Here is a 14,384-nt window from a genome sequence, read left to right on the forward strand (position 1 = left end):
TTGATACAAATCTATAACACATACTGCTTTACACTTGTTCTTTGGAGTGTCTCTAATTTCAAGTTAAAACTCAAAATGTCAAACTCCTAGTCAGCACATCTGCATGTTAGCGATGAGTCCGGTCTTCACGGCGAAAATAACATAGTGCTCAGTGGCGGGGCACCACCTATTGATCCCGTCGGAATTTTGGTCGCTGACCCGATTGACGCCAACTCGCATATGGCCATCAACGCATCAATCTACGGGTGATCTTCGAAATGTTGTAGGCTCAACAGGCGGCGATAGCCCAGTTACAGAACCAAAACCGCGCACCGAGTAGAATTGAACCCGATCCATCCCGGGGAAATCACCTGCAGAAACGAACCGGTCGTAGAGAGGCCGAATGAAAATAAATCGGGGACCAACCCTGAGATCCTAAAGATGCTGGAGGAACTAACAAAATGGGTAGAATCAGGGGAGAAGAAAATCGAAGCTAATGACAAAAAGGTAAAAAACTACAACTTCAGGGTCGACCAAATCCTAGGAGCACCGCCGATATTAAAAGTCGTGGATTCCAAGTAGTTCGTTCAAAAACCATTCCTTCCGAGCGCGGCTCCTAAGCCGATCCCTAAGAAGTTCTGCATGCCCGAGATTCCTAAGTATAACGGAACGACTGACCTAACTGAGCATGTGACCTCTTATACATGTGCCATCAACGGGAACGACTTGGAGGATGATGAGATCGAGTTTGTCTTGCTGAAAAAGTTTGGGGAGACCCTGTCAGAAGGAGTTATGATATGGTATCACAACTTACCTTCTAATTCTATTGATTCGTTTGCTATGCTTGCAGATTCCTTCGTAAAAGCACACATCGGGGCTATCAAGGTCGAGACCAAGAAGTCAAACCTTTTCAAAGTAAAGCATAGGGATAACGAGATAAGCATAGGGATAACGAGATGCTCAGGGAATTCGTGTCCTGGTTTCAAATGGAACAGATTGATTTGCCCCCGGTCGTGGATGATTGGGTCGTTCAGGCTTTCACCCAAGGACTCAACATTTGAAGCTCCTTGGCTTCATAGCAGTTGAAACAAAACTTGGTAGAATATCCGGCCATCACTTGGGCTGATGTCCATAACCGGTATCAATCAAAAATCAGGATCGAACATGATCAGCTTGGGGGCCCTTTCGGGTCCGTGTATCCCGTCAGAACCATCGATAGAGTCAAGAGAGACATTGATCATGAACCGAGGTCAAACAAGGATCGGTATCAGTCGTACAATGGAGACCGAAGAAGCAGTGGATTGGGGCAGAACCCTATGAGAAATGAAAGAAGAAACGACCGAGGTCAAAGAAACCGGGGACTCATGAGCAAAAGCAGCTTCGGCAGGCCCGTCGGGCCTAAAGAAGCGCCAAGATTATTAGAGTACAACTTCAACGTCGATGCCGCCACTATCGTATCTTCCACCAGACACATCAAAGATACCAAATGGCCTCGACCTCTACAGTCCGATCCATCCCAAAGGGATCCTAACCTAATGTGCAAATATCACGACACTCATGGCCACAGAACAGAGGACTGTCGACAATTAAGAGAGAAGGTGGCCCAGTTGTTCAACAATGGACATCTACGAGAGTTCCTGAGTGATCGGGCCAAGAACTACTTCAGGAACAGGGATTCTAATAAATAGACCGAGCAGGAGGAACCTCAGCATGTCATTAACATGATAATCGGTGGAGTCGACATTCCCCAGGGGTCGATGCTGAAGCGCACCAAAGTATCCATCACAAGGGGAAAATGGACTCGGGATTATGTACCGAAAGGAACCTTGTCTTTCAACGACGAGAATGCTTAGGGGATCGTGCATCCCCACAACGATGCACTGGTAATATCGGTACTCATAAATAAATCTCGAGTTAAGCGGGTGTTAATTGATCTAGGTAGCTCAACCAACATCATCAGATTGAGGGTCGTGGAACAACTCGGCCTACAAGATCAGATCATACCTGCGGTCCGAGTCCTGGACGGGTTCAACATGGCATATGAGACCACTAAAGGGGAGATAACATTATCGATGAACGTTCTCGGAACTATTCAGGAAGCCAAGTTCTATGTAATCGAAGGAGATATGAGATACAACGCTTTGTTTGGGAGGCCATGGATTCACAACATGAGAGCAATACCCCCAATACTGCACCAGGTGTTGAAATTCCCAACACCCGGAGGAATCAATACAGTTTACGGGGAACAACCGGCCTCCAAGGAAATGTTCGCGGTCGATGAGGTGATCCCGGCATCCACACTCTCGATAGCGAAGGGTCCGAATCTGGTGGCCAAAGACGAGGCCAAATAGCAATTATCGGTACCAGCCTCGACAGAACTAGAAAAACAAGGGGTAGACGAGGACGACGACTACAGAGTTCCCAGATCCTTCATAGCCCCCGACGATTCCGACGCTAACAAATCAACGGTCGAGGAACTAGATCAAGTCGCACTAATCGAACACTTGCTAGATCGAAAGGTATACCTGGGCACGGGGTTAAGCCCCGAGCTCAGGAAAAAACTCATTTAATTTCTTATAGCTAACGAAAATTGTTTCTCTTGGTCGCACCTTGATATGACAGGGATCCCGCCGGAAATAACCACTCACAAGCTAAGCCTGGACCCGAAGTTCCACCCGGTCAAGCAGAAGAGGAGACCCCACTCTGAGGTTAAACATGCTTTCATCAAGGATGAGGTATCTAAATTCCTTAAAATTGGGTCCATTCGGGGTTAAATACCTGGATTGGTTAGCAAACGTAGTGGTAGTACCTAAAAAGGGGAATAAATTAAGAATGTGTGTAGAATATAAAGACTTGAATAAGGCATGTCCCAAGGACTCCTTCCCTCTGCCCAACATCGACCGCATGATCGATGCAACGGCCGACCACGAGATCCTCAGTTTTCTCGACTCCTATTCCAGGTACAACCAAATACGGATGAACCCGAGCAATCAGGAAAAAACCTCCTTCATCACTAAGTACTACACCTACTACTATAACGTGATGTCATTCGGACTAAAAAATACCGGTGCCACTTACCAACGCCTAGTAAACCGAATGTTCGAGGAACAAATAGGAAAATCAATGGAGGTTTACATTGACGATATATTGGTTAAGTCCCTGCGAGCAGAGGACCATTTGAAATATTTGCAGGAAACCTTCAGCATATTGAAGAAATACAATATGAAGTTGAATCCAGAGAAGTGTGCATTTGGAGTCGGATCCGGTAAATTCCTCGGATTCATGGTATCCAACCGGGGAATCAAGATCAACCCCGATAAGATCAAAGCCATCGAGTATATCATTTTGTGGACAACATGAAGGCCGTGCAAATATTAATCGGACGCATAGCCCCCCTGGGGAGGTTCATCTCGAGGTCTTCAGACAAGAGTCACCGATTTTTCTCACTGTTGAAAAAGAAGAATAACTTCTCGTGGACCCACCCCAGAGTGCCAACGGGCCTTGGAGGAGCTCAAGCGATATTTATCGATGCCACCTATCGAGCTCAGGTACTATACTTGTACCTGGCAGTATCGGAGATAGCGGTAAGTGGAGTCCTAGTCCGGGAAGAGAAAGGTACACAATTTCCAATTTACTATGTCAGCAAGACTTTAGGCGAGGCCGAAATTAGATACCCTCACCTAGAGAAATTGGCGCTTGCTTTGCTAAGCGCCTCTAGGAAGATGAAACCGTATTTTCAATGTCACCACATATGTGTTGTGACTACTTACCCATTGAGGAATGCAATGCATAAACCCGAACTCTCGGGGCGGTTGGCCAAATGGGCCGTGGAGATCAGCGGGTACGATATTGAATATCGGCCCTGAACCGCCATTAAATCTCAAATTTTGGCAGACTTTATTACCGACTTTATGCCAGCCCTAATAGCCGAGGTCGAAAGAGAGTTATTGTTGAACTCAGGGACTTTTTCGGAGATTTGGACCCTCTTTACGGACGGTGCCTCAAACGCAAAAGGGTCCTGACTTGTCATCGTATTGAAGCCACCAACAAGCAATGTAGTTAGACAATCTATTAAGACTGTAAAATTGACTAACAATGAGGCCGAATATGAGGCCATGATTGCAGGTCTCGAACTAGCCAAAAGCTTAGGGGCGGAGGTTATCGAAGCTAAGTGCGACTCCCTCCTTGTGGTGAGCCAAGTTAATGGGATGTTCGAAGTCAGAGATAAACTCAACAAGCCTAACTTGGGACTGAAGAAATAAATATATAGAATATCTGAAGACCGGAAAACTGCCCTTGGATCCAAAGGAATCGAGGGCCCTACGTACGAAGGCAACCAGTTTTAGTTTGTCCGAACTGTTCAGAAGAACATTCGATGGCCCGCTCGCGATATGTCTAGGAGAGAGAGATACTGAGTACGTTCTGATGTATATTCACGAAGGCACCTGCGGAAATCATTCAGGCGCCGAATCATTGGTTCAAAAAATAATTAGAGTCAGCTACTACTGGATCGACATGAAAAGGATGCGAACGAGTTCGTACAAAAATGTGATAAATGCCAAAGGCATGATCCGATGATTCATCGAGCCGGGGAGCTGCTGCATTCGGTCTTGTCACCCTGGCCATTCATGAAATAGGGGATGGAAATCGTTGGCCCCCTTCCATGGGCACCTGGTAAAGCTCAATTTATATTATTTATGACTGACTATTTTTCTAAGTGGGTGGAAGCCCAGGCGTATGAGAAGGTCAGGGAGAAGGAAGTCATCGATTTCGTTTGGGACTACATCATATGTCGGTTCGGAATGCCGGCCGAGATCGTGTGCGACAATGGGAAACAGTTCATTGGCAGCAGAGTAAGCAAGTTTCTCGAGGACCATAAGATCAAAATGATCCTATCAACACCCTACCACCCTAGTGGGAACGGACAAGCAGAGTCCACTAACAAAACCATACTCCAAAACCTCAAGAAGATGTTGATCGACACCAAGGGAAAATGGAAGGAAATCTTGCTCGAGGTCCTGTGGGCATACCGTACGACCTCGAAGTCCAGTACCGGGGCCACCCCGTTCTCACTGGTTTATGGCATCGAAGCTCTAATACCGGTCGAAGTCGGAGAACCGAGTCTCAGGTTTCGATATGCAACCAAAGAATCAAACGACGAAGCCATGAATACGAGCTTGGATCTAATAGATGAAAGGCGCGAAGCCGCCCTTGTTTGGTTGGTTTCCCCAAAACCTGCAGATCGAGAGGACTTAGTGTTAAGGAAGGTCACGCTAAGCACCCGGAACCCGAACGAAGGGAAGTTGGGGCCGAACTGGGAAGGTCCTTATCAAATTATCGAGATCACTGGAAAGGGATCGTACAAACTCGGAACAATAAGCGGTGAGCAACTACCGAACAACTGGAACATAACTCACTTGAAGTGATATTACTGCTAAGGTACGACCCCATTCATTCCTTTTACTTATTTGCATTTTGGACTAACACTTGCAGGCAACTGTCGAAGAACGACAAAATTTTTAGGCTTGAAAGCACGCGTTGCACTCTTTTTCCCTTGAACCGATTTTGTCCCAAATGGGTTTTCCGGCAAGGTTTTTAACGAGGCAACAGTAAATAGCGCTAACTTAGAATTGAAGGCCGGCTACGAACTGGTGTCAAAGATCACGACAACAATATTCAAGGCTTCTCTATGATTGGTCTCGAACACTAGGGAGCATCACCCTCAGATAATGACTTTAGCAAGGAAAGAAACTTTATGATCGAATGGTCTCGGCTCGATCGATAAGATTTATTGTAAGGGCCAAACGGTCAAATGAACCGTGCCCACATAGACTGCTCGAGCCCTTACACAAAGCTTGTACACATGTGTAACCATATATATTACGCACATAAATAAAAAGAAGTTTCTACCTTGCGGATTAATATCTTGTCCCTTAAAATTTTTCTTTTCTTTCTTTTATCTTAAGGAATTTCCTACATTCGATCCCCTAAAGATATCGAGCCCAAGGGTCGCCTTTATCCGGGTCCAAAGGATTGTTCTCACTCGAGGACTGCCATCCAAAGACAAACTCGGACTGCCCTAGCTATCATAGCCCGGGGGCACAAGACCTATTAGGCAGTGCACGAACCTTAAAGGCTATGGCCACCCCCATTCGGGGACTGTTATCTTGGGCAATCCCGGATAACTCGAGGTAACAATCTCACTTGGCAACACCAGAACTAAAATGGCTACGACCATATTAAAATGGCTCGGAGACATCCGAGACCCGTAACAAAAAACAAGGCCTTCAAAATTTCTAAATCGGTTCAAAAGGCTACCCTTGAAAAAATTATCATCTAAATATTTCTAAGTATTTTGGGAAAAGCTTCCGGTCATACCGAGCCCCCACTAATCGTAAGCGAAATAATATCGAAAGAAAGGCATGTTCGAACCTCCGAACAAGACCTAAATATTACATGCTAAGGTATTTCGATCTTTGTAAATATAAAGAATAAAGCGAAGGAAAACAAACTTAGAAACTGTCCAAGGGAGAAAAGGAGCCTTATATTATATTATATATATATAAAGTCTTTACAAAGGCCAAACTGCCTTAACAAAAGAATAAAAGTACAAAAATAAAGGAAAATGTACAAGGCACTTAAACGACCTAGTCTTCATCAAAGCCCGCCTCGTCGCCAGGGTCTTCGGAGCCCCCTCCATCCTTGGATCTGCTCGAACCCTCAGAGTCTTCTTTATCCTCGGGATATGCCATCTTCTTGGCAGTGACTTCGAGTCCCTTAGCACTTTCAATCTCAGCCGATAAGTCGAAACCCCGAGCATGAATTTCCTCAAGGGACTCTCTTCGGGATTTCCACTTTGCATGCTCGACGACATCTTTCAGTCGATCCTGGGCTGCCTCGGCGTTGGCCTTATATTGAGCCACCATATTGTCTGCATCATCTTTGACCACCACAACCACCGACTTGGCCATTTTGAGCTCATTGGCAAGAGTTTCTTGATTAGAGACGGTTGAGCTTAGCTGGGACTGGAGCTTCTCAACTTTTTGGGCCCACACCTCGGCCTTTTCCTTTGTCGCCCGAAGCTGGACCTCTGCTGAAGTCAGCTGCGCCCGTGCAGTCTCCTTTTCCAAGGCCAAACAGTCCATCATGCCTCTCAATTCTTCAGTCTCGGCCTTAACTGCATCCATCTCAGTTCAGAGTTGGTCGATCCGATCGATCTTCTATTAAACCTGCAGATTCTGACCATTAGTCACCATGCCTAGCTCATCGTCACTAACTTCAAATATTTTTACCAGTTTAACCAGGTCAGCATGATCCTTCCGAGCCACCTCCAGCTCAGCTCGGAGGCTCTTAGCCTCCCTTTCACGCTGCTCGCTGAGGAGTTTGTAAGTATCTCTCTTCTCAGTTAGCCCTCGGACCTTGGCTTCAAGCTGGTTCAACTCGTCCTGATATCGAAGGAAAGTTTCATGGTGAATTACCGAGGCCTACAAACACAAAAGAAAAATGTTAGGGTTATCTATGAATTAGTATAAGTACGAATTAAAGGCATCAAGAGATATCTAAAGTTACCCGGTTTAGTGCCTGTTGTGCTTCTTGAACAGGCAGGGCGCGTCTATCTCATTCATCTTGGATTGGTCTTCCTCGGTCACCAGACACCGAAGGTAACTGGCCATCCCTGGGGGGCATAGAGGACCCGGGCATCCTACGGAATGGAGATGATAATGGATCGCTTCCGCTCAGGATCTACACTCGGAGTTGGGAATCGATTGATCAGTTTCGGGCTTGAGGAAGGCTCGCTTGCTCCCGAAGATGGACTCTTCTTCGATACCTCTAAGTCACCCAATCCTGTGACGTTCTCCGTGGCGATAGAGTCCACACCATTAAAAAAGCCACGGAAGGGGTTGTCCATTCCACGAGCCCCCTTGTTGGTACGTTTTCCACCATTTAGGCCTCGTTATACATGGACTCAGTAAAAAAGGGTGATTCAGTGATGTCTATCACACCGAGTGCTTCCTTCGGGGCACTGTCCGCATCCCGGGAAGCCTCATCCCCAGCCTCTTCATCGACCCCCTTAGCTTGAGGCAGGTCGGTCTCGAGATTCTCTAGTTCGGAGGCCCTTGACCTTCGAGCTGTGACGGCACGCGGGCCATCAAGACAAGGGTTTCTTCTTCTTCTTCTTCTTCTTCTTCTTCTTCGGTCTCGTCTCTTAGCCGGTAGAGCAAATCCGAAGGTGGTGCTCGGGCACTGGTGCTATCTTTTGGCTTGCGCACCAGCCTTCTTCTTATTTTCTTTTTCTTCAAGCTCAGGGAACTCGGATCCCTCTTTAGTTTCTTCTCTCCGGCCTGTCTCAGAGCAGGGGACTCGGTAGGTAAGTCCTCACTACCGGCTGGCGGCCTCAGTTCGGCATCCTTGGATAAACCTACAAAAAGAAGTAAATGGAGTAAGGACTTAATGCTAAAAAAGGAATCCAAATATGGCCTACTTAGTAAAGGCGTCTCACCATGGGAACGGGCCTCTCAACGGCCCTTCGAGAGCTTGCGCCATGAACACTCAGAGTAGGGCATCTGTGATACGATACCGTCAACCCACTCCTTGAGTCGAGGGACAATATTTGGGACACGAGCGATGGTTGCACCGCCATAAAACATCAATAAGGAAGAAGGAAATAAGTATAAAATCGACTTTCGAAAATAAAATTGTACTTACGTGATGTATTCCACTTCTCAATACTCGAGAACGGAGCTTTGTTGGCCTGACGCACGAGCATTATCAATCCCCCAAGAAGATTCGGGGACTGTACAAGCATAGAAGATGGTTGATGTTGAACAAACATCCATCAATTCTGCTCACGAAGAACAGGAGGAGTATCATGATCCTCCAAAGCAAATGATGAATCTGACCGAGGCACACCTCGTACCTCTTACAAAAATCAACGGTGACCGGGTCCATCGGGACCAGTGTAAAGGGATAAGTGTAAGCACTTTGGTATCCCTCTACGTGGGTGGTGATGGCTTCATCGGGGCCAGGGATCACTATGCCCTTTCTGGCCCAATTGTAGTCTTTTAGGACCGTAAGGAGGACTCCTTCAGTGATCGAGCATATGTATCTCGAGAACTCCTCACGACGGCCTTGTACGGAGGAAGGCTTTTCAACCTTGAAATCAGCGTTGACCGAACATCCTCCAGGGATGAACATTTTCAAAGGAAGTTTCGGTACTGGTTCGTCGACGGCAGTACGCAAAAGTGTCTACGCCTTACTAACCGGCTGAGTAGAAAGGGTTTCTTTCTGGGAATGGTTTTGGAAGTCTTTGCCATTTCTTTAAAAGATGGAGGAAAAATGGAGAAGGAAAGGAAGTTGAAGGATTGTACTTGTTGTCTTGAGATGAAGATAAACAAGAGTTCTTGCAAAGGATCTCATATTAATGGAGTAAAAGTGCTAGAAAGTATTGAAATTTTAAGAGTACGCGGGTAGAAGGTTTGGATGTAAAGTTAAAATGAGCAAAGGAAGAGGTATTTATATTATTTCAGTGACGGTTCGCATCCTGGAATGGCCGACCAGCGGCTGACATGCATTTAATGCCATTAGGACTTGACTGACGAGACATTTCGGTTGTGTTGTCATTTCTGTCACGGTGTATCAAAGTGAGAATCGGAAGCTCATGTCGTTTCTCGTCTACTCTTTGAAAAATGAGGGGACTATCTGTATACGGTCGAAATCGATCTCGTGGTGCATCCTAGCCACCGATATAGTAAGCCAGGCTCGAGATATGACAATAAAGGACTGAAGATCGACCTCAAGTCCCACCGGGCTAGAACTTAGAGATAGGATGCCTGCCTTCGAGAATATCGAGGCCATGATATCGGAACCGGTCCTAGCCTCAAACGACTTTGAAGAAACATTGTCAGCATAGCCAATGGAAGCTCGAAATATCCGTGACCGAATGGATATTACGGCGGGAATCTCGGCACGTACCGATAAAGAACCGACAATCAGTAAATCAAATGATTTTTTACCTTTTATAGAATTGTACCTAAAGTGAGACTCCTCTACTATATAAAGAGGGTCTGATAATTCATATATTACACTGTAACACGCATTCCAAAGCAATATATCATTATTTTTTCTATTGTTGGTTCTTTTACTTTCGTTCATCAGTGCTTGTTGTTACGAGCCCAGATTGAGGGCAAATATTTCACTAAGGCTTAAATCGTCTTCCTCGTGTGGGTTGAGCTTACTTTATCCTTATTTATTTAATTTGTCTTTATTTGCTGCTTTGTGTCAAATAAATTCGCGTATCCTCAAAACCACTTAAAATAAATAATGCATTAATCATTATATGGTGAATGCCTTCAAAACAAAACAAAATTATATGGTGAATAAATAATTGGAGGGGAGGGGGGGCGTTCAGACAGTTAGGATTGAATATGAAAATTTCGATTTGGATATTCGATTTTCGTATTAAATAAATGACAATCCAAATTCAAACCAAAAAAGCTCGGATTGGATCGGATTTTTTAAGTTCGATTTTGGATTAATCAGTTTGGATATTTCAGATTTTCGGTATTGAGCCTATAAGTTTAGATGTTTCTTCGTCTTACAAAAATGAACATCTAAATAAAGTATTCATATTAAATTACCTAAAAAGTTCCTCATTTTCACTACAATTATCCAAATAAAGTATTCAAGTAATGAAATTATTATCAAGAAAATACAACAAAGACATTAAAAAGGCCGATAAGAAGTAGCAATAGTAAAACTATGACCAAATATAAAGTATTCTGACAATAACTTAGTAATTAGTATTGAACATATGAGATAATGTCTAATTGGCAGGGTATTAGACTTATTATTGTTGACATATGGATAATGGACTAAATATAAACTATAAAAAATTTAGAATTTCGGATATCCAAAAATTTGAAGTACCCAATCCAATATCCAATCTGAAATCCAAAAAAATTTAAAACTAAATCCGAAATCCAATCCTTAATTCGAAAATCCAAACCAAAAATAAAAAATAATGAATTTCGGTTTGAATTTCGAGTTTGCCCAAACTATGCATGTCCCTATAAATAATACGAGAATAGTTATTTTGGAATCACCTATGGTAAGAACATCTTTGTTTTTATAGAAAACATTACTCTCTATGTCAATTGGGGTCACAATGCTACCAAAATTAGTATATGTTTTTTCTTCTTACCTAGTTAACCCACTTTGTATATAACTTGAAATTCTTTTTCCATTCCTTAACCCAGCATTAAAGATCTATTCTAATGTTCTTTTTTTTTCTTCTGCGCCTTCATACAAAAAATAAACTTTAATGTGTAGTTCTTCAATTGTTGACTCTATATAATTACGCAAGTATTGTAGCCTCAATTACCCAATTATATTCAAAAATAAAAAAACATGAAACAGAAGATGATACATAAGAATATGGGTATGTCACTATAGTAATAACACTAGACACTACTATATTTATATGTTATGGCCATCTTTACACTTTGACGAGCGCAAATTCGGTGTATAAAACTTAGGCTCGCCAATCAAAGATAGTATAGTATTAAATCGTCTTCACAAAGATTGGTTTAAATAATGTTCAAATAAATCTTTAGCTTAACACTATTCAGGAAAATAAACCTTTGATTTTGAGTTATTAATGAACTAAGAGTAAAACTAAGATTATCGATTGTGAATGAATAATGGAAATTGAGTGACTAAGTAGCAACGATTGAATATCAATGTGAGAAATAAGGGCTTTGACAAGATATGTGATCAACTATTATTCTGGATAACTCTGTGCTAAGTTCATTCTTAACTTCTATTGACTCTTTCGATTTTAACAGATTATTAGGCTATCTTAAGGATTAAAATTCTTCTTTCGAATGAATTAAAGTTCGCTAAATAACCTAATGATATGTGCTGTGAAAATATGCAAGAATACGTTGAATGAATGATCTTACGAAGAACGTCTCTCGACTATTCTTCTAAATTGGGTCAATTGATAACTCTACAAGCTCTTTTGATTACCTATGAGAGTCGTGAAATCAACCCAAACAAGATAACACAATGTGAATTGCAACAACACTTCTCTTTCGATTAAAGTAAAACCACAATTAACCTTGCAATTCAAATAGAAACTCGTTCCGCGAATTCAGGGAACTAACAGAAAGCAAATCCAAAATAATAGTCAAATCATAATATCCGTCAATAACCCTAACAAAGATTACTCCATAGTGGAGAAGTTGTTCACAAGAGTATTAAGAGAACAAGCAAATAGTATAATCCACGAATTCAAACAAACATTTGTATTGAATTATTCTTCAGAGTCTATGTTGTTTCCTTGCCTTCTTCTCTCCAAACGCTGCTCCAAAATCCTAGATACCCTATTTCGGGATGAGCTAGGCTTCATATAGGTCAAAAGTATGCCTCTAAATTTCCAAAAAGAGGCCTGACTAGAATTCCCGGAGACGGACGTACGCGGCCGCACACCTGGAAGTATGATCGCGCATATGGTCGTGCACATCTGGCAGTGTTTCTGTGATACTTGCGCGCTCAGGTGCGCATTTGTGGTTACTCATGTGCGTCCGCGCATGAGAATTTCTTCTTGGTCAGCTTGTTTTTCTCATACTTAGTGCACTATCTGTCTATTGATCCCCTCCGCACCACCTGCACTGAAAGGCAACATATTAGACCAAAATAGGACTAGATCTCTATCAAATCAACCAAATCAAGGACACAAAGAGATCATAAATGTTGAGTAATTTTAAGCTCATCAAACACCCCTACACTTAGCTTTTTCTCGTCCCGAGAAAATCATAAACTAAATTGCTCCTAACACTGCATCCTCCTTAGACAAGTGGCCTGCAAAAATCAACTAGATACCATCCTGTGGTCACATTCAACCATAACCCCGATTATGACATCCCACTAGTGTTGTGGTCAAATCGGAGCCAAATCCTCAATACACCTCAGAAGAAAGAGACAATGCCCATTCACACACCAATTGGAAACAATAGCATAGGGAAATAACACAATAATCACTCACCCTCACAAAGAAATGAATCATTCTTTCAAGAGTACCATAAGCTTGGCTATCGTGTAACTCTCCACTAATGTAGGAACAATATCGTCTAGATCAGAATGGCACCAATTCCCATTTTTTTAAGCACCATGTACATAGACTTTACATTAGGAGGGGAATGTTCACTTTTATTTCTTTACTCATAATGAGCATATCTCTTCTTTGTATTTTATTTTCTTTTTAGATTTTTTCAAACTTTGCACAATCCCCTGCTCGCGTACCTCACATCCATTCATGATGGTGCACCTTTATTCTACTTCTCATTGGTTCCACTCAAAACTAACCCCTACCCCCAGACTTATGTCATTTCAGCTTTTAGAATCACACACATGGCATTCAAGTGCTTAGGGACGACTACGAGTTTAGGTTGTAATGTGGTTGCCAAAGAAAGAGGGAATTAGGCTCAACCGGGCTAACTAGGGACAACTTATCAGTTTTTACGAGGGTTCAAAGCAATCAAAAAGGGGCTATCAAAGAAGGCCTACAGTCATCTCCAAATTCCACTATTACCTATGATTTCTCCTTGAGCCACAACCAAGCCAAGTTCTAGACCCTGTCAGACATGATCACTAAAAAAACATTCGCCTCACCACACATAATATTTTGGATTGGCACACAATTCAGACCGTAGTCACCAATTATCTCTCTAATTTACAAGGACAAGATCATGCATCCCACCGGTCAGGCACAATCAACTTTGACAACCACAAGCAACTTTTCAAAAGCTTATCTAAAAATAAAGAAATAACAAAAATCTACTCTAAAAAGTGTTTGGTTCAAAATATTACGACCATGATAAAGAACCAAACAAGAAACCCATCGAAGTACAAGTTAAGAAGTTATCCTAAAAGAAAATAAGAAAATATTTTTGGGATTTTTGTTTTTGTGTTGTTTCTTTTCTCTTTTTCTTTTTAATAGGAAAGCAACTTAAACAGCGCTATTTACAATACTCCCACCCGCACACTTAACAAGTGGTATGTCTCCATGTCACAAAATTAAAATGCAAAGGTGAAGGAAAAACTCCCTTGATTGGGTCAATCCGTGTCGGAGATAGTGCAGGGTTCCAGGTGACAAGCCCGACCGAGTGCGCGCACCCATGCCATGATCTTACTCTCGGACTTGGCATTTTGCCCAGCAAGTGACTCCACCCGAGTGCCCAAAGTATCAATAGAAGTGTGCATCCCCACCATCTCCTATTCCAACGCCACCATTCTTGTTTCCTATAAGTTGCTTAAAGGTTCTTCAACAACCTGCTCACACGGGGTAACAACAGCAACATCTTCCCCGCGCACCTCCCTTTCCTCTATGGGTGCATCAGACTCCT

This window comes from Nicotiana tomentosiformis, chromosome 1 (genome assembly GCF_000390325.3).
Source record: "Nicotiana tomentosiformis chromosome 1, ASM39032v3, whole genome shotgun sequence".
In the NCBI taxonomy this organism is placed as follows: Eukaryota; Viridiplantae; Streptophyta; class Magnoliopsida; order Solanales; family Solanaceae; genus Nicotiana; species Nicotiana tomentosiformis.